At 42.5% G+C, this 20,478-nt stretch overlaps 1 long non-coding RNA gene across 1 annotated transcript in view; it reads left to right on the forward strand.

Moving 5' to 3' along the window:
* Nucleotides 1-235: 235 nt before the first annotated feature.
* LOC118942050 overlaps nt 236-20,478 on the forward strand; it is a 150,744-nt gene continuing 130,501 nt past the window's right edge. The window contains exon 1 of the long non-coding RNA XR_005037956.1: nt 236-943. This is a non-coding gene — a long non-coding RNA (uncharacterized LOC118942050). The remainder of the gene's footprint in view (nt 944-20,478) is intronic.

Raw genomic sequence — 20,478 nt, forward strand, 5'->3', positions numbered from 1 at the left:
GTAAAAAGTAAATTATTTTCTTTAGGAATGTAGTGAAGTAAAAGTAAAAGTTTACAAAAGTATAGATAGTAAAGTAAAGTACAGATACCTCAAAAAACACAAGTAGCACTTTTAAAGTATTTTTCCTAAGTACTTTACACCACTGTTGAAGGTCTAACATAATAATTATAAGCATAGCCTATAGTAAGAATTGTTGTATTCATGTTTTCCTCTCGTATGCTTAATGTATTATAGTGTATTTAATTGTATGTTTGGAAAATGTTATGTTGTATTATAGAGAAAAAGCTCCTGATCCTCAACTCACCTCATCTTCAGGTAACACAAGGTAGAGGTCTTTCTAATTCCGAAGGGAGGAGGTGGAGCGCATCTTCAGCAGACCTTTATAAGGACGAGGATAACCCGCCGCGCCAGATACGTGTGGATGCCAAGAGATGCTCAACATCTCAGAAACTGTATTCATTTCTATTCAGACTGATGGCCTCATATTCAAAACAAGTATTGCTATTTTTTTATTGTCGTTTTTATCAAAGAAGGCAGATGTGTTTGTAATTTACTGTGGTATTCCTGTAGAGAGCGGTAGATAGTTTTCTAAAAAATGGTTTTATGCTCACCCCATACTGTATACATAAGCGGAGGGAAGAGAAATCCTAGCAGTTCTCTTGATTCCATTTCACTGTCGAAACGATACTGGAGCACTTTTTTTGCACATACCTAAAGGAAAATCCCAAATAACGAGCACCTAGCGACTTTGTTTAAGTGCAATAGAGGAACTGTACGAGACAGTACGTTGCGGAGGGATTTAGAAATAAAAACCCAGTGTTGTGCAGTTGCATTCCCTACCACTTCACTTGCACTGGATACGGGGAGGCTTTGACTTTTTTCATCCCAGTTTCTGTCTCAAAACAACCGTATTCTCGTCTAAATCCGCTGAAGAACCTGACGGGTGAGTCTCATTGACACGTACTTGCTTCCAAACGTGTACTACCCACCTTGCATGTTGCATTTGTGCGTATTCATCTGTCCAAGCTAGCCACTGTAGCTGCATGGTTTGACAGATAAGCAGCACCATGTAGGCTACAGTATAGCTTCAGTTTGGCCTCCTAAAGTTTGGTTGCTAAAATATAATCCGACGCAATTAGGCTCCTGTTGTTGTTAGTGTTTTCATTGTGCATGCAGTTGTGTCAGTGCAGATAGTCAGTGTGCAATGTGTTCAGATAGTCCATTGAAGGGCCTAATTTGGATTTATGATACTGCACACAAGCACGCGCGCGCACACACACACACACACACACACACACACACACACACACACACACACACACGCGCGCGTATGTGCGTCTTTGTCTATTAGTGTGTAAGCTATGTGGTGTGTATTTTTTGTGTAGGAGGTTCAAATATTATTTTGGCATAAAATTAGACAGTAAATGTCATATTGTTCAAAGCTGTTGTGGGTATGTTTGCAACACATTTGCAGAAAATACTTTAGATAACTTATATTGACTCTGACAACTTCCAAGGGTTACAGTACAAATGACACATCACATTTGCTATGATACTGCAGAATGAAAGTGATAATTATAGGCCTATAACAACATTAATATTGATACGATAATACCATTTTCCTTCTGACTCTCATAGTGCATAATAATACAATATAGTCCTGAAAAATATAATGGGACACATGACAGTTATGCACAGCCATATATCATTTAGCCTTGTTTAGGAAATTCACGAGTTACTGTGTAATATTAATAGCTTGGTACAATGTTACTTACTATTCTATTGTAATAAATGTGTTGTTCGTCTTTTTTCTCCGCCCTGTCAAACAGTAAAGACCCTTAAATGTTCTTGAATGGAATTTCTCCTCTATCTTCAGATATCACTTTTACATCTGTCATACTATGGACCCATATTTCAATTCTGACAGCTATATTACAATGGCTCAGGTTTCCATATTCAAAGCACATTCAGCGCACGTCCTCTCTCTGCGTAGAATGTTGAAGTTCTTGATCTTCACAGACTTCAATTACCGATGGAAGGCTTTTTTGTTTTTGTACTGATTCAAATTGACAACTCGAAGATAGAATGCCCTTTCTTTTGACATTGTCAGTATGCAAGCAAGATGACCTCCCAAGTCGTTTTTCTCGGGGATAGCCTACTGATAACTGTTTTCATTCGTGAGGAAGATATTTTGTTCCTAGCTTCACGATAAAGCCTAATACAGCGAGCCCTTGGCTTTCATCCAGATTTCCACCTATACAGTACATTAATCATTACCTACTTGTTTTAAAAAACCCGTGTTCTTTGCCTCTGTTGATTATTAGCCTTGGTCAAATCAGACATTACACCATAAACATTTTTCTGAAAGCATACTCTTACAAATAAACCCAATTGTGAGCTTTGGAAAGCATCTGTAATCACATTTTAGCACTTGTGTACAGTAACTCAGCCTCCTACATTTTGAGTTCCATCACAAACAAATGAATGCACTAATGTCTACAGTACATGGTCTATTACATGTGTATTAGTGCATACTGTTTATGTTTGGCATGGGGGAATATCAGTAAGCATAAGGAATGAATAAGAGAGAAGGAGGAGTGGAGCAGTCATTCCGTAGCCCTATGTGACCTGCTCCCCTCTGTGTGTGTGTGTGTGTGTGTGTGTGTATTTGAGATGGCTGGCAGGCTGGCCCTCTTCAGGGGTGCTGAGGTGACCTTCTTCAGCCTCTCCCAGCTTATTTTTGTCTACAGTACTGTATATGTCTCTGTCTCTCTCTCTCTTTTGGTTTCTCTCTCTCTGTTTCTCTGTCTCTCTGTCTCTCTCTCTTTTGGTTTCTGTCTCTCTGTCTCTCTCTCTTTTGATTTCTCTCTCTGTCTCTCTGTCTCTCTGTCTCTCTCTCTTTTGGTTTCTCTCTCTCTGTCTCTCTGTCTCTCTCTCTGTATGGGGCAGTGGTGCTGAAAGCTTAGAAAAAGTTCAGTTATATAAGCAGGCTATGCAGTGCAGCCGATGTCCTGATCTGAATCCACTGTATTATGATGTAAGAGAGAGCAGAAAAGAGCAGAGCAGAGGAGCCTAGAGAGAGGCAGGGGCATGCTGGGTAGTCAAACATGTCGAACCCTTTCCTGAACACTCTAGGGCTTGGCTGAGAGTGGACAATAGGGCCAGACTGGAATTCGACCAGATTTTCATTAGTGTCTTACTTATACAATATTGACTGAGACTGGACAATGTACTGTCTATGAGAATGATGTATTTGGTTCCAATGTTCTTAGCGTTGACAGTGAATGGTTTTAATGTTGGCTGACTTGACTTGAATACAGTGCAGCAGAGTAAGTCATACAACACATGCCCCCGAAGCACTCTTGCGCAATTGTCTCTGCTCATGTCTATGATTAATTCGATTATATCACCCCATATGCCATGCGCTCACAGGTTGCTCTCACAGTCTCCGTTCAGAAAAGCGCAGGCAGTAAAGCAGACAATGCCATCAGCTGATCTGCATGTTTTTGCTCTGCTGGGAACATTGACAGTATTTGGGGCACGTTGTCTTTTTTAATGTCAGACAACATTCTAAGCTGGATAAACCTATATCAAAGTCCATTTGATTGATAGCTTCAGATGAAGGGAGAAATAGATGTGAGCGGATAACATTTTTGATTGTTTGACTAGTTATTGTTTTTTTAATTTTTTATTTAACGAGGCAAGTCAGTTAAGAATAACAAATTCTTATTTACAATGAAGGCCTACCCCAGCCAAACCCTAATCCGGTTGGGCCAATTGTGCGCCGCCTTAGAGGACTCCCAATCACGGCCGGTTGTGATACAGCCTGGAATCAAACTTGATTGGTTTATTCGGTTCCCCAATAGCTTTTCTTCCTGGGTTCCACAAAAAAAACACAAAACGTGACAGGTAACAAAACACGGATACACTGATAGACAAGAAGAGTTTCACAAACTTAAAATACAACAATATACAAACAATAGTTAGCATTGTCTGCCCTGACAATCAGTGCCTTCAGAAAGTATTCATATCCCTTGACTTATTCCACATTTTGTTGTGCTATAGCTAGGGCTAGGCGGTAATCTGTATTTGAATATATTGATGCACAGACCGGTTTGGGTTTTGACTTTACATTCTATAATGGTATTTGAATGTTTGGTTTGTTAAATGTGATATGCCGCATGTAACGTCGATTTTTATCGTTTACACCGCTACTTGAGTAAACCCTTTCCACTTTCCCCCTCTCTCTCTCTCCATGCCACTTTCCACACAGATGTAGCCCCGCCCCCTGTCACTCAAGGAGCGCATTTATTGCTACTTGACCACAAGACACTTGCATTCAGTCTGCATGGTCAATGCACCACATGCAACATGTTGTTTCCACTTTGCTTCTTAATATAAATCCACAAGCACTCTATAATTACACTATTACATCTGCAAACAGCTAGTTTTTCTTTTCTTAGCAAGTTTTAGCTAAATTGTTTTAGCCGCTAATGCTAATCGCTAGTAAGCTGACTAGCTAGCCTGATACCAGTGTTGGTGTAGGCCTAAATCAGCACTTGTTTGTGCAACAATATCTTCTAAATCAAAGAGGAATAGGTGAAGCATTGGCTACATGAAGAAACATTTAATGTAGCCAAAGATTACAGGGTCTAGGACTGTTCCCGACTAAAAAAAAAATCATGGTCGACCGAGAGTCGTCTGATCTTTCGACCAATCAATTGATACATTTCTTTGGGCCATATATAGACACATCCTATGTGTTTTAATCAAATCAACTATATGCACTGAGGTTGTCTAATGCTTTAAGGGCACTGTTTGATTAAATAATTAAGACACAAATGATTAGAGGGAGTCAGGCCGCAATTGATTTGACTGTGAGGGGCTGGGCTCAGACTTGCTGTGCTGTGTTAAAGAAATGACAGCAAGTGACTGTGACTAGCACCCATTGTCTCTCTCTCCTCCCTGATGCAGCAATGACCACAGAACATTAATAGTGTTTATCATGCTGTCCGTGTTGCTGAAGATGCAACATAATTGCAGCCAATTCTGACTGAAAAGTTCTGTTACCGAAATCCCTCATTTGTTTAGGAAAAACATTCCCTATTCCCTCAACCCTTGCTCTCTTTACGTGACAGATGGTTTGGGATGAGTTGGACCGCAGAATGAAGGAAAAGCAGCCAACAAGTGCTCAGCATATGTGGGAACTCCTTCACGACTGTTGGAAAAGCATTTCAAGAGTGTTCAAAGCTCTCATCAAGGCGAAGGGTGGCTACTTTGAATTTAAAATATATTTTGTTTAACAAGTTTGGTTACTACATGATTCCGTATGTGTTATTTCATAGTTTTGATGTGTTATTATTCTACAATGTAGTAAAAATAAAGAAAAACCCTTGTATGTGTTAGTGTGTCCAAGTTTTAACTGGTACTGTATGTAATAGTGAATTGATAGACACTAACAATCAAAAGGAAAACAATTTACATAATGAAGATTTTTAAAATATATTTATTTTAATTTAACCTTTATTTAACTAGGCATGGCAGTTAGGAACAAATTCTTATTTACCCCGGCCAGACCCTAACCCGGACGACACTGGGCCAATTGTGCGCCGCCCTATGGGACTCCAAATCGCAGACGGTTGTGATACAGCCTGGAATCAAACCAGGGTCTGTAGTGACTCCTCTAGCACTGAGACGCAGTGCCTTAGACCGCTGCGCCACTCGAGAGCCCAAAATGAGACATTGAATGTGCACAAATTGGCGGGAGAGAGCACATTCCGGAGCGAGACGCTCCTAAGCGTCTAAGCCAGTCTCCCCTACTAAACTCAAGATTTTTAATTATACCCAAGACACATGATCTTCACACATACTGTAAGGAATACTCACAAATGGTTTCAGGTTCCAAGCAGTAGCAATTTATGGAAAACCATTGCAATTACACTTATTTCAACATTTTCTCAAATTGCTTGGCGTGCCTACACCTGCATTGCTTGCAGTTTGGGGTTTTAGGCTGGGTTTCTGTACAGCACTTTGAGATATCAGCTGATGTAAGAAGATCTTTATAAATAAATTTGATTTGATTTGAAGGCAAATACCCTCGCGGAATGTGTGCCTTACTTTGGAGATGCCTGTTTTATAATGATGGACTGTACCATCCCAGGACAGCTTGACAACAAAAAATCTCAGTCGACCAACAGCCTATTGACCAAACAATCAACCAGATGACTAAATGGGGTCAATGAAAAAGCTAGTTAGCTACCACATGTTCTTGTCAAGCCGTCAACAGAGTAGCTAGCAAGCAACAAGAGATGACAAATAACAGTCTAAAACCTACTTGAGGACCAGTAAATCAGATTTGACCGTTCAGACACAAGTCACATTGGAAGGAATCAGATTTGTATTTGACTTCAAATAATCTACGAAGGTGGCTTGAAATATCCAATTCCATGTGCTTTTTGGCTGTTAAGACTGCAGGAAAAATAACAGATTTGAATCGTATATGCATTATTTATGTGAACAAGGCTTAAGTTGCTCTGACATTCCTCCCCTCTGTCGCCATGTTAGCATCTTCACAATGAAATGACCCTGAGGAAGGTGGAAATGTGTTGGTCAGATGGCTTTTGTCTTGTACAACATAATGATGGATTCTAAAGGGTTAACCAGGAGTGCTATGTTAAAGTATTTCTTAATTACCCAAGAAGAAGACTTGCATCCAAATAGCACCCCTTCTACCTCACAATAAGCATAATTAGCATTTTCTCCATCTAGCAACTTGTCTGTTGCCTTTCTCCTTGGATGCAGTGATTGATGCAGGGCCCCAAACATTTTCATCCCACATACAATGAACCTCATTGTAGGTACCTGTTACAATACACCTGCAATGTGGTGTACCTGTTAACATCTCAGTGTGAACGTGAGTGAACTGGCGGTTGAATTCCTTTATGGTGACGTCCATACAGTACAAACAAAGCTTTGACAGGCCTCTTTTAGCCTGTGCAGAGTGCAACGCAGCCCCACACTACTGAGGAGCATACCTTCGTTGAACATCACAGAGTTGATCAGTGCTTGCTGCGATGGCGGTCGCGTGTCTCGCTGTCTTCGAGATAACACACGACCACAGACCACCCCACTCACACATAAACACACCACCACCAGCAAACCGTCTGCGTTTTGCTTTCAAAGCCAAACGTGGCTTTCCAAAGGTCACTCAACGCCTCGCTCCAGCCAAGCCGAGCTAAGCCTCCTCTCTTCATTTCCTAGCAGGCAGGGTCCCTATAGCGCTTCTGTTTCTGCTCCTCTTTATTCGCTTGCTTCTCCTCGGCCCGGAGTTTCCATGCAGACGGCTGCCAGAGAGCGCCCTCCTCCTCCTCCCCTCTTCCTTCTTCCTCCCTCTCCTGGTATAATCATGACTGCGAGACTCTCACGAGCCCTCTCCCCCTCTTTCTCTCTCTCTCTCTCTGTGTGCCTTTTTCTGCAGCCAATCTCAGCTCACAGGGGGAAAATAATTACACATAAAAACATCCTTTTATTGGACGGGGAGAGTTGAGAGGCTGTTTTACACAGCTACACCTTTCTATTATGAACAGCAGTCATGCGGCTCTGGCCCTGGTCCTGGCTCTGGTCCTGGCTCTGGTCCTGGCTCTGGTCCTGGCCCTGGCTCTGGCTCTGGCTCTGGCTCTGGCTCTGGCTCTGGCTCTGGCCCTGGCCCTGGCCCTGGCCCTGGTCCTGGCTATGGCTCTGGTCCTGGCTCTGGCCCTGGCTCTGGCCCTGGCCCTGGCTCTGGCCCTGGTCCTGGCTCTGGCTCTGGCTCTGGCTCTGGCCCTGGCTCTGGCTCTGGCCCTGGCTCTGGTCCTGGCTCTGGCTCTGGCCCTGGCTCTGGCCCTGGTCCTGGCTCTGGCCCTGGTCCTGGCTCTGGCCCTGGTCCTGGCTCTGGCCCTGGCTCTGGCCCTGGCTCTGGCTCTGGCCCTGGCCCTGGCTCTGGTCCTGGCTCTGGCCCCGGCTCTGGCTCTGGTCCTGGTCCTGGCTCTGGCCCTGGCTCTGGCTCTGGCTCTGGCTCTGGCTCTGGCTCTGGCTCTGGTCCTGGCTCTGGCTCTGGCTCTGGCTCTGGCTCTGGCTCTGGCTCTGGCCCTGGTCCTGGCCCTGGCTCTGGCCCTGGCTCTGGTCCTGGCTCTGGCTCTGGCCCTGGCTCTGGCCCTGGTCCTGGCTCTGGCCCTGGTCCTGGCTCTGGCTATGACTGCTTGCTCCCACCAGCTCCACAGCCCCTTTCATGAGCAGGAAGCCTTGGTGTGCGGCACGGGCGCTTTATTTTTTTGCCAGGGCGGTGGCTTTACGAGTGGGAGTCCAACTGACACTGGCTGGCACGAGCCTAGTAGCCACTCTGTTTATGTTCACGCACCGGGAGAGAAATAAAGTTGCGACAGATTTGCCGGAGATGTCACGGGCAAGAGTGGGGAAGACCATAAAGTTGGTTGGTTGACTGACTGGCGTAGCATAATGCAGTATAAAAATTGTCTCCTGACTACAACTAGTTTAGTCTACCCAGAATATCAACATCATAATTAAAGACAACGGTAGTAGTGTAATCTTTACTATCTTTTCAAGGAATATCTTCCTGTTTGCATCCAAATGTGTTGTATATTTTCATAATTTGAATGATGATATTATAATGGGTTTTCTCACTAATCAGCAAATACTGAAACAAAAGTGCAAAGATCAATGCCGACTCTAGTAACTCTAGGTGCTTATGAAATGGGATGATTAGAATGTTGTCAGTGGACCAAGTTCTTTGCCATGGCTAATCAGCTATTGCAGTTTCCTGCTCCTGGGGAACCAAATGACTGCACATTTTTTTGTTTGTTGCCCTAGTACTACACCCAATTCCAATAATCAACTCATCATCAAACCAGTGATTAGTGGAATGAGGTGTGTAGTGCTAGAGTGAAAACAAATATGTCCACCCCTTTGGGTCCCCAGGACCATGATTAGGGATCCCCGAGCCTTTGGGTCCCCAGGACCATGATTAGGGGTCCCCGAGCCTTTGTATCTTGCAGTTTGTAAATCGGTCATCGTTGCATTGCTGTATCAAAGGTTCTTGAATGAATAGTGAATTGCTATTTTTTTTTATTACCATCCATCAGCTTTGTATTGTACCTCCTGAATTGTACTGTATGTTTTAAATCTTTTTCTTCTTCTCACCCAGTATTTTAACTTTGTCAACAAACACTTACTCAGTTAGCATTCTTAGTCTGCATTTTGCCTTATAAGATTAATCAAACTGCAGTAAACCGGGTAGGAATCGACGAAGTAGCACCACCGTTTACATAAGATGACCATGATCTTAGCTCTCCATTACTTAAAGAACTCCCAATCAGGGTGGGAAAAATAATGGGTGGCTATGGCGAAGAAACACTAGCTTTTTATTGCCCAGTTTTTTTATCTATTCTTTCGTGCTTCAGGAAATTCGCATGGACTTATTCCAGGGGCACTCCCTCCACCTCTTGATCATTTCCCTTTTATTGCACCTTTTGATTTTAAGGCCACTTCTTACACTAGGGTCCTATTTTTGTAACGCTAAATGGCTGCACAGACAAGGCCAAATAAGAACTCCTTGTTGCAGAGTCGGCCCTTAAAATTGAAACATGCAGCTTTTCATTAAAGCCAATTACAAACATGGAGTGAATGGACCTAGGGATAATGTGTGCATACAAAGGGTAGTTACACCCCCCTCCCCCATCCCAATCGCATCCCGCCCGAAGACCTAAGGGATCAAACTAAATAAACATACATGGGAAAAAAAGAAGGAAATAAAAATAAAAACTCATGAGCAATATATCACAAAGTGAACACCTTGCTAATGTTGAGTTGCACCACCTTTTCCCCTCAGAACAGCCTCGGGACATGGACTCTACAAGGTGTCGAATGCATTCCACAGGGATGCTTGGCCCATGTTGACTCCAATGCTTCCCACGGTTGTGTCAAGCTGGACCATTTTTGATACACGCAGGAAACTGTTGTGTGAAAGACCCAGCAGCATTATAGTTCTTGACACACTCAAACCAGTGAGCCTGGCACCTACTACCATACCCCATTCAAAGGCACTTAAATATTTAGTCTTTAACCTGTCTCTTCCCCTTCATGTACACTGAAGTGGAACCCACAAACACCAGGGTTGTGGGTTTGATTCCCACGGGGGACCAGTACAACAACATGCACTCACTACTGAAAGTCGCTCTGGATAAGAGCATCTGCTAAAATGTGTAATGTCATAGACAGAACAGGTGTTCCTAATGTTTTGTATGTCAGGTGAGGGATGATAAACCCTTTTGTATAAAGTCCCCCCATTTTAGGGCAACAAATTCACTTATGTTTGTATTGATGAAGTGTTTGGGCCCATATTCATAGCACACAATGACTCTATGCATTTGCCGTTTGTTTTGGTTGTGTTTCAAATGGATGATATTACAAAGGTGAGACAATGGGGCTTGAAATGACTGCAATATTTCTAAATATAGTGAGAATCAAATTATAAACGACTTACTATAAGATTTCACCTTTCTTATAACGGTCAAATAAATGTGATCATACTTAGCGAAAGTACAATATTGGCACCGTTTCATATAACTAAGGACAGACTTCTCTGCCAAACGTCCACTGAGCGACGCAGACACCATTCAAATATGTGCAGACTCGTTAAAACTTCAGCTTTAAGTACAAAGTAATATCTGTGACCAAGAGACAGTGGTCTGGTATAAATGCTATGAGAATTCTTTTTGTATTTTTTTCCTGTTGATCCATATGAGAACATCACAGCGAGATGGAACTGCTATTGTTGCATCCGCCAGACTCTCGTTCCATATGCAAGCACAGCCACGAGGTTCACAGGCACAGGAAATCGCTCCTTTGTCTGGATAGGCCAGAAAATGTCACGTGTCGCTCCCTATTCAAATATACGATTTCCTGTGTCTGTGATCCTCACAGCAGGGTTCGATACTGCGACCAAAACAGTCGCATTTGCCAATGTTTGACTTGGCAGTGTGACACACATTTTGTATTGGTTGCAAGGGTGCCTGTGCCATTTTTTTAAAACCTGGTTACGTTCGTTTCTGGTCCACAATTTGCTTCTTTTTTTATGATCATTATTTATTTAAATAGGCTGTCTGTGTGTGTCAGAGGTCGACATACACTACATAGCCAAAAGTATGTGGACACCTTCTCGTTGAACATCTCATTCCAAAAGCACAGGCATTAACATGGCGTTGGTACCCCCTTTGCTGCTATAACAGACTCCACTCTTCTGGGAAGGCTTTCCACTACATGTTGGAACATTTCTAAGGGGCCCTGCTTACATTCAGCCACAAGCATATTAGTGAGGTTGGACACTGATGTTGGGTAATTAGGCCTGGCTCTTAGTTGGCGTTCCAATTCATCCCAAAGGTCTTCGATGGGGTTGAGGTCAGGTCTTTGTGCAGGCCATTCAAGTTCTTCCACACCAATCAAAACAAACCATTTCTGTATGGACCTCGCTTTGTACATGGGGACATGCTGAAACATGAAAGGGCCTTCCCCAAACTGTTGCCACAAAGTTGGAAGCACAGAATCGTCTAGAATGTCATTGTGTGGTTAATGCTGTATGGTTAATGTTTCCCTTCACTGGGGGCCTAGCCCAAACCATGAAATACAGCCCCAGACTATTATACCTCTTCCACCAAACTTTACAGTTGGCACTATGCATTGGGGCAGGTACCGTTCTCTTTGGCATCCTCCAAACCCAGATTCGTCCATTGGACTGCCAGATTGTGAAGCGTGATTCATCACTCCAGAGAACGCGTTTCCACTGCCATTGTTGCTCCGGGAAATTTCCACTTCACAATAAAAGCACTTGCAGTCGACCGGGACAGCTCTAGCAGGGCAGAAATTTGACGAACTGACTTGTTGGAAAGGTGGCATCCAATGACGGTGCCAAGTTGAAAGTCACTGAGCTCTTCAGTACGGCCATTCTACTAACAATGTTTGTCTGTAGAGATTGCATGGCTTTGTGCTCGATTTTATACACCTGTCTGGCTGAAATAGCCGAATCCACTAAATTAGTAGGGGTGTACGGGCAGAGAGTGTGTAGCTCTCAAACAGCTGGTTGTTGCGTGGAGTGAAGACTGACAGCGGTAGAAGCATGAAAGTGTAGGAAAGATTTTCCAAGTTATGATATCGACCAGTAGGCCTAAATGCTAAAACAAGAATGGATAAATCTTGGTTCAATATTTGCAATGCGCAGTTCAGTCATCGTGGAATTAGCCTACCTTGAAAATCAGACATTTCCTCTAGGCTCCTTGGTAGCCGATTTAGAAGTTATACTTCTCCCCCCAAAATATTCTGTGATTTCATTTCTGATCAGCTTTTATGGGAGATGTGGGCTTCACGTTGGTCTTCCATACAAAGCGTTCCATTACAAAGGGAACCCAGATTTTGGTCACTTTCTCATTTTTAAACATGATACAGTAACCCCTCGATAACTTTTCAACATCTCAAATGGCAAGACTGACTAGCTACCACATAGACAGACATCTTAAAGTGGTAATGCATACTTTTTGCATACATTTTGGGGGGATTTTTTTCTATAGGCTATTACAACAATTACATATGAAATGTAGGTCCTTGAACATTACGATTAAGTGCTTTAAAAAGTGCTTGAAAGTCCTTGAATTTAACTTGCCAATGTCTGTATGAACCTTGTATAGGCTGCTTGCACAGCCTTCAAATGAAAGATAGCACTTTGTGTTGCCGTTAGCGATGTTAATGATAGCCTAACCGGCTTCCAGTAGATGGAAAGGCAATTAAAAGGTAACTACAAAGTAGCCTATGCAACCTAGCAGAATCATGATTATTTGCATCAATCCCGCGGCCATTTGTTTTGAAAACTCCATCACAAGTGCACTACAGAAACACCACTAGCTAAACACAACTATTTGGCTGGTGAGCACCATCATTTAAAAAATCTACATTTCTCAGATTTTTCCAGGACCTCAACAATTGTCCCCTGATGTGGTTTAAGCATTGTTGTGGACATAGAAAATCCCGTCTTGTTGTTTTTCTATAAGAAAAAGTGGGATTTTGAGAGTGCAAACATGAAAAAACTTCTACCCGTTTTTATTTTTTGGGTCGTGGTATCGGTTTTGTATCAAGTATTATTATTTTTTAAATTGCCCTCTAGAGGATTTTGCACTTCATTTTAACATTTTCTTTTCTTTGCTGTTACAGTAAATCTATCCAAATCGACGTAAGAACAAGGGCACACACATTCATTAGCCTGGTTCTGTATGGAATGCAGGCACATTATGGGACACAAACCAGGTCATTATCAATTATTTAAGAAGATATATATACAAATAAATTGGTATGGCCAAATCATGTGCTGGTGCCACTAACTGAAAAAGTTTGTAGCACCAGTGCCACCAGTGGAAAAAGTTAGTGTTGAACCCTGCCTCACAGCTGCGCTTGCAATAGTGCATATGAATCAAGACAACCAGCGCTTTAGGGAGTATAAAGCAATTGATGTTGAGCCATTCACACTGTGCGCGGTGCACAGAACTGGTCCAGAACCACTCAAAGTCCCCCATATAGGGGACTTAACATCTTATGAGGATCTTGAAATGAACAAAGTCTATCATCCCCGTAGATATCTCCCAGTACATGAATTCCCCTATCCTTCCATTGAGGAAAACGTATTGGTCGACGACCAAGTAAAAGATCTGAGTTGTTAAAAATAGGGGACCCCCCCGCGTGCCATTTACGTTAGATATTAAAGGATTTTTCTGCAGTGTTCCAGGTAGTAACCAGCTGTGGAACCAAAACGTAGCTTAGATTGTTTGATGGAAATATTCGAAAATAGGAGATCTTGGAATCGCCAAGGGTGCACCAAACCTTCCTCCAAAGCACGCCATGACACGGTAGAAGAAGAATCAAACCAAGTGACTAGAGGGCGTAAGCTAAAAGACCGGTAATATAATAAAACATTCGGAAGAGGAAAACCTCCATCTGTGTATTGTTGAGAATGTTATACGCAGGTGTTTGCCCTTCCAAATGAACTTGGAGATAACTGAATGCAGTTCACTCCAGTATCCCACAGGGGATTTTGTCAACATTGAGCTGACAAAATGACCACAGGGAAGCACATTCATTTTACTAATAGCAATGCGAGCTCGAAGGGAATTTGGAAAGCTAAACCATATGTCTAGATGACAAGTAACCTAATCGATTGTGTCTGTGTAGTTTCTCTTAGCAATAACATTTAAGGTGGGAAGGATTTCAACACCAAGATATTTGAAATTCTGAACTACTGAGATAAAGGGATAAAACCAGGGAGACTGGTCGACTTGCAGCCTCATTGAGTGGCAATAGAGTGGATTTCAGCCAATTGATCTTCAAATCTGGTAAAAAGTTTTAATGCCTTGTTAAGCTTTTAGTACACTGGGTAATGACAGCCTGCCTCCTTTTGACTGACACTACACAGCTTACTGCAAGCTGCTTCAGTTGGAGAGCGCTCCAGTTTTTGGGTCACATTTCTGGCTCTCTCCCTCAGTCCCACGTCGGTTTCCCCGGGGGCGATGAACAGAGAAATGTGTATAAGATATTAATTTGGCCACAGAGAGAGTAACTGAAAGTGCTGATGTTGTCCCTCCATCACTTTTTTTTTATTAACAGGACATGACCCTTTGCCCAGTGGGCCTCAATCCCATTCCCAAATGTTCCTGCATCATCGTATTGTTCAGCTGCACATGATTACACTCCAACTAAGTTACATGCGACAGTTATCCATGCCTGTGACACCAATTTTGTTTTGATCCCCCCCTCAAGATTCTGAGTATGACATGTCATACTCTTTTTGGCCAGACAGCATCAGACACATGGGCTACAGATACTAAGACAGAGGGGCGCTGTTTGCCTCGCATGGATGATTTGTCTGGTGAAATAGATTTAGCCTCTTGCGAATTGAAGGAACGTTAATTGTTTTATTGTAAACATCTGTGGCTTCCCTTGGCATTCATGAATACAAACAAGCCAAGCGCGTTTTACACACAGAAGGTCCTGTTAAAAAAATGGAGACCCCTGAATGTCACTGTATAATTCACACTCTGGATGGCCTTTTCAAGTGAATTTACTGCTGTATGCTAATATCCTTATATAAAATACTGACCTTGAATGCCAACACTGTAACACGACTTTTGAAATTGATTTATGATATATTTGAACAGGGAAGCCAAACCTAAAAGTTGACGCATTTACCGCATTGAACCATTATAATTCTATCTTTTGAAAAAATCTACCTTGCATCAATTTAGGTTCAAAATGTTATGGTACCCCTAAACTGGGTCTGTGCCCCACTTTGGCTACCCTATTCAAAATGTTCTGGACACGCCACTTCCTGTGGTGAAATGACCTTGTAAACCACAGTAATTAGTTGAACACCTACAGTAATTGATCACTACCACTGATATTATTATCATATGAGTTTTGATACTAATTAATGCAACACATGAAGAGAACATGATACAGTAATGTACTGTACAAGATGCAGATCATTTACAGTGATCTATTGTAGTCAAATGAAGAGAACACAGTGAGCTCCTCCATGTACAGTATGCAGAGAATGTGCAACCAATTTACTCTGTGTTAATTATGTTGATGGATAGATAGATGAGGGATGGATAGCAGGGCTGGGTCTGGGTTGCCAGCCAAGGTAAGATTCTGTAATGAGGGTTGCAGGAGATCTCTCCCATGCTGGAAACCCAACCGCTAAAGGCTCTCCACTACACAAAAACGTAACCCCCTTCCTTCCTTCCCTCCCTGCCCCTCTAGTCCTGGCACACCTGTTCCTTCATGCATGAGGTAGCTTGGCCATTAGAAGGCATCTTGATTGAACATTTACATTTCCTGTGCAGATATAGAGCACATTTAATTAGCATACCATTAGTGGTGATTGTTGTTAGCTAATATACCATTACCAACAAGTAAAAAAGTCAACGGCCATGTCTTTGACTGTGACACACCATAACTGTTGACTAAAATGTACTTTTTTAATTACATTCAGATTTTTTACCAGACAAAATATTTTTTTATGCTAAAATTAAGAAGTCATGTGGTATATTGTTTTATTTTTGTATTTTATTTTTTGTGTCCTGAGGCTTTTAACCAAAATATCATAGATGAGACGAAATGTTTCACTTGCCCCTTTAAGGGCGAGAGGTTGCCGTGGTAACGCGACTCCAGTCACGTTTGTGTCTATAGATAGTCTGACGAGTACCCGCGTTGTTTCTCTTCCCTTGCAGTTGAAACGCAAACATTGAAGAACAACCTAGCTTGTTAAAAAAACTATGCAAATAGCCAAGAAATACAACTACAAAGTCTCACTTCAGTAGTCTTTAGTTTCAAGTAAATTATATCTACTTTTATGCCTGTGCGCAGCGCTTCGAAAAATGAATCTGCCACTCATGTCTTCAAGCGCTCACAGCCCCCAGCCATGTAGTGCTGCAGCGCGAGGCAGAAATACTTTGAAAACAGCTACTGCAGCATTTATTTAGCTATAAATGTGATCATACTGGACCTTTTTACTCACAAATGCGACTGAAATGCTTGCACTGTGGAGCAGTGACCACCCGCAATTTTAGGCCCTGGTGCTGTGTCATTGCATGAAAAAGACCTCTGTACAACACCAATAAGTTATTTACAACCCAATTAAGGCACAACAACTTGCGCTACCAGTTTCGAGCAATGTAGGGCGTGCATGCACCGGAATCATCGTTGCTGAGTTTTCATCATCTTTCCCGAATGCAGGCTTCGGTGTCAGATTGACAGAAATGCTGTGTAACCAAGGCTTTGGAAGGGCGTCTCACCTGAGGCTAGGATTAATTTGGGAATGATCCATGGACATTAAGTACAGTAGAGTAGGCTGGGCAAGAAACCAATATGTTTTGTGCGTGTGTTTGGGGTGTTTTCAATCCCTACCTGCTTGTATCATTTGCCAAGTAGTCTGGACTAAAGAAAAAGGGAATAATGCCAAAAATGTGTGTTAAGGTCAACTATTGATCTAACATGAAATTCAGGAGTCTGCCGAGCGACAGTGACATACTGTTCCATTCAATTCACTGTATGGCCTGTATGAGCATGTACGTGTGCATTTGGACTGGGTTATACATGTACAATATGGATTTAAGATTTTGATATAAGTTTCAGGTGCTGTGTAGGTGTTTATGTTCTTATATGAAAGGGCAGATAACATGCATCTCACTATAGTTGCCCTTGATGTGAGGAAATGTCCTCAAAGACATGATGCAATGGATCTGTGATTACTGCATTGTGGTTACTGCACTGTGATTACTGCACTGTGATTACTGCAGTTTTCAGTGTTTCCCCTAGGATTGTTTTTATCGTGGGGCAGAGTGAAATGTTTTACAGTTTTAAAACAAGTTTCCAGCAATTCTACACATTTTGTCATGGGCCATTGACCAAAAAGCTACTAGCACTAACAGAATTTCTACTGGTCTGGACATGTGTAGTTTTTAAATGCATTGGGGTCATGCAGGTTGGCATGCTTTCTCTCTGTATTTCGCTAATAATAGGCTATATTTGGTTATACACTGCTCAAAAAAATAAAGGGAACACTTAAACAACACAATGTAACTCCAAGTCAATCACACTTCTGTGAAATCAAACTGTCCGCTTAGGAAGCAACACTGATTGACAATACATTTCACATGCTGTTGTGCAAATGGAATAGACAACAGGTGGAAATTATAGGTAATTAGCAAGACACCCCCAATAAAAGAGTGGTTCTGCAGTTGGTGACCACAGACCACTTCTCAGTTCCTATGCTTCCTGGCTGATGTTTTGGTCACTTTTGAATGCTGGCCGTGCTTTCACTCTAGTGGTAGCATGAGACGGAGTCTACAACCCACACAAGTGGCTCAGGTAGTGCAGCTCATCCAGGATGGCACATCAATGCGAGCTGTGGCAAGAAGGTTTGCTGTGTCTGTCAGCGTAGTGTCCAGAGCATGGAGGCGCTACCAGGAGCCAGGCCAGTACATCAGGAGACGTGGAGGAGGCCAACAACCTAGCAGCAGGACCGCTACCTCCGCCTTTGTGCAAGGAGGTGCAGGAGTAGCACTGCCAGAGCCCTGCAAAATGACCTCCAGCAGGCCACAAATGTGCATGTGTCTGCTCAAACGGTCAGAAACAGACTCCATGAGGGTGGTATGAGGGCCCGACGTTTGGCATTTGCCAGAGAACACCAAGATTGGCAAATTCGCCACTGGCGCCCTGTGCTCTTCACAGATGAAAGCAGGTTCACACTGAGCACATGTGACAGACGTGACAGTTTGGAGACGCCGTGGAGAACGTTCTGCTGCCTACAACATCCTCCAGCATGACCGGTTTGGCGGGGGGTCAGTCATGGTGTGGGGTGGCATTTCTTTGGGGGGCCGCACAGCCCTCCATGTGCTCGCCAGAGGTAGCCTGACTGCCATTAGGTACCGAGATAAGATCCTCAGACCCCTTGTGAGACCATATGCTGGTGCGGTTGGCCCTGGGTTTTTCCTAATGCAAGACAATGCTAGACCTCATGTGGCTGGAGTGTGTCAGCAGTTCCTGCAAGAGGAAGGCATTGATGCTATGGACTGGCCCGCCCGTTCCCCAGACCTGAATCCAATTGAGCACATATTGGACATCATGTCTCGCTCCATCCACCACAGACTGTCCAGGAGTTGGCGGATGCTTTAGTCCAGGTCTGGGAGGAGATCCCTCAGGAGACCATCCGCCACCTCATCAGGAGCATGCCCAGGCATTGTAGGGAGGTTATACAGGCACGTGGAGGCCACACACACTACTGAGCCTCATTTTGACTTGTTTTAAGGACATTACATCAAAGTTGGATCAGCCTGTAGTGTGGTTTTCCACTTTAATTTTGAGTGTGACTCCAAATCCAGACGTCCATGGGTTGATAAATTTGATTTCCATTGATAATTTTTGTGTGATTTTGTTGTCAGCACATTCAACTATGTAAAGACAAAAGTATTTAATAAGAATATTTCATTCAGTCAGACCTAGGATGTGTTATTTTAGTGTTCCCTTTATTTTTTTGAGCAGTGTGTATTAACCTGTTAGATCTCTAGGGGCGCTATTTCATTTTTGGATAAAAAACGTTCCTGTTTTAAGCGCGATATTTTGTCACGAAAAGATGCTCGACTATGCATATTCTTGACAGTTTTGGAAAGAAAACACTCTGAAGTTTCAGAATCTGCAAAGATTTTGTCTGTAAGTGCCCCAGAACTCATTCTACAGGCGAAACCAAGATGATGCATCAACCAGGAATTAGCAGAATTTCTGAAGCTCTGTTTTCCATTGTCTCCTTATATGGCTGTGATTGCGCAAGGAATGAGCCTACACTTTCTGTCGTTCGCCCAAGGTCTTAGCAGCATTGTGATGTATTTGTAGGCATATCATTGGAAGATTGACCATAAGAGACTACATTTTCCAAGTGTCCGCCTGGTGTCCTGCGTGGAATTCGGTGCGCAATTGCCAGCTGCTAGTACTTTTCCATTTGATATAGGGGAGAAACCATGTGTCCAAGAACGATGTATCAATGAAGAGATATGTGAAAAACACCTTGATGATTGATTCTAAACAACGTTTGCCGTGTTTTCAGTCGATATTATGGAGTTAATTTGGAAAAAAGTTCGCGTTTTGAGGACTGAATTTTCGGATTTTTTTTGGTAGCCAAATGTGATGTATAAAACGGAGCTATTTCTAATACACAAAGAATCTTTTTGGAAAAACTGAGCATCTGCTATCTAACTGAGAGTATCCTCATTGAAAACATCAGAAGTTCTTCAAAGGTAAATGATTTTATTTGAAGGCTTTTATGTTTTTGTTAATGTTGCGTGCTGGATGCTAACGCTAATGCTAACGCTAAATGCTAACGCTAAATGCTAACGCTAGCTAGCTACTTTTACACAAATTATTGTTTTCCTATGGTTGAGAAGCATATTTTGAAAATCTGAGTAGACAGTGTTGTTTACAAAAGGCTAAGCTTGAGAGATGGCATATTTATTTCATTTCATTTGCGATTTTCATGAATAGTTAACGTTGTGTTATGCTAATGAGCTTGCTGATAGATTTACACAATCCTGGATACAGGGGTTTTTTCATAGCTAAACGTGACGCAGAAAACGGAGCGATTTGTCCTAAACAAATAATCTTTCAGGAAAAACTGAACATTTGCTATCTGAGAGTCTCCTCATTGAAAACATCTGAAGTTCTTCAAAGGTAAATGATTTTATTTGAATGCTTTTCTGTTTTTTTGTGTAAATGTTGCCAGCTGAATGCTAATGCTAAATGCTACGTTAGCCATCAATACTGTTACACAAATGCTTGTTTTGCAATGGTTGAGAAGCATATTTTGAAAATCTGAGATGACAGTGTTGTTAACAAAAG

Source organism: Oncorhynchus mykiss, chromosome 20, assembly GCF_013265735.2.
Source record: "Oncorhynchus mykiss isolate Arlee chromosome 20, USDA_OmykA_1.1, whole genome shotgun sequence".
Taxonomy (NCBI): Eukaryota; Metazoa; Chordata; class Actinopteri; order Salmoniformes; family Salmonidae; genus Oncorhynchus; species Oncorhynchus mykiss.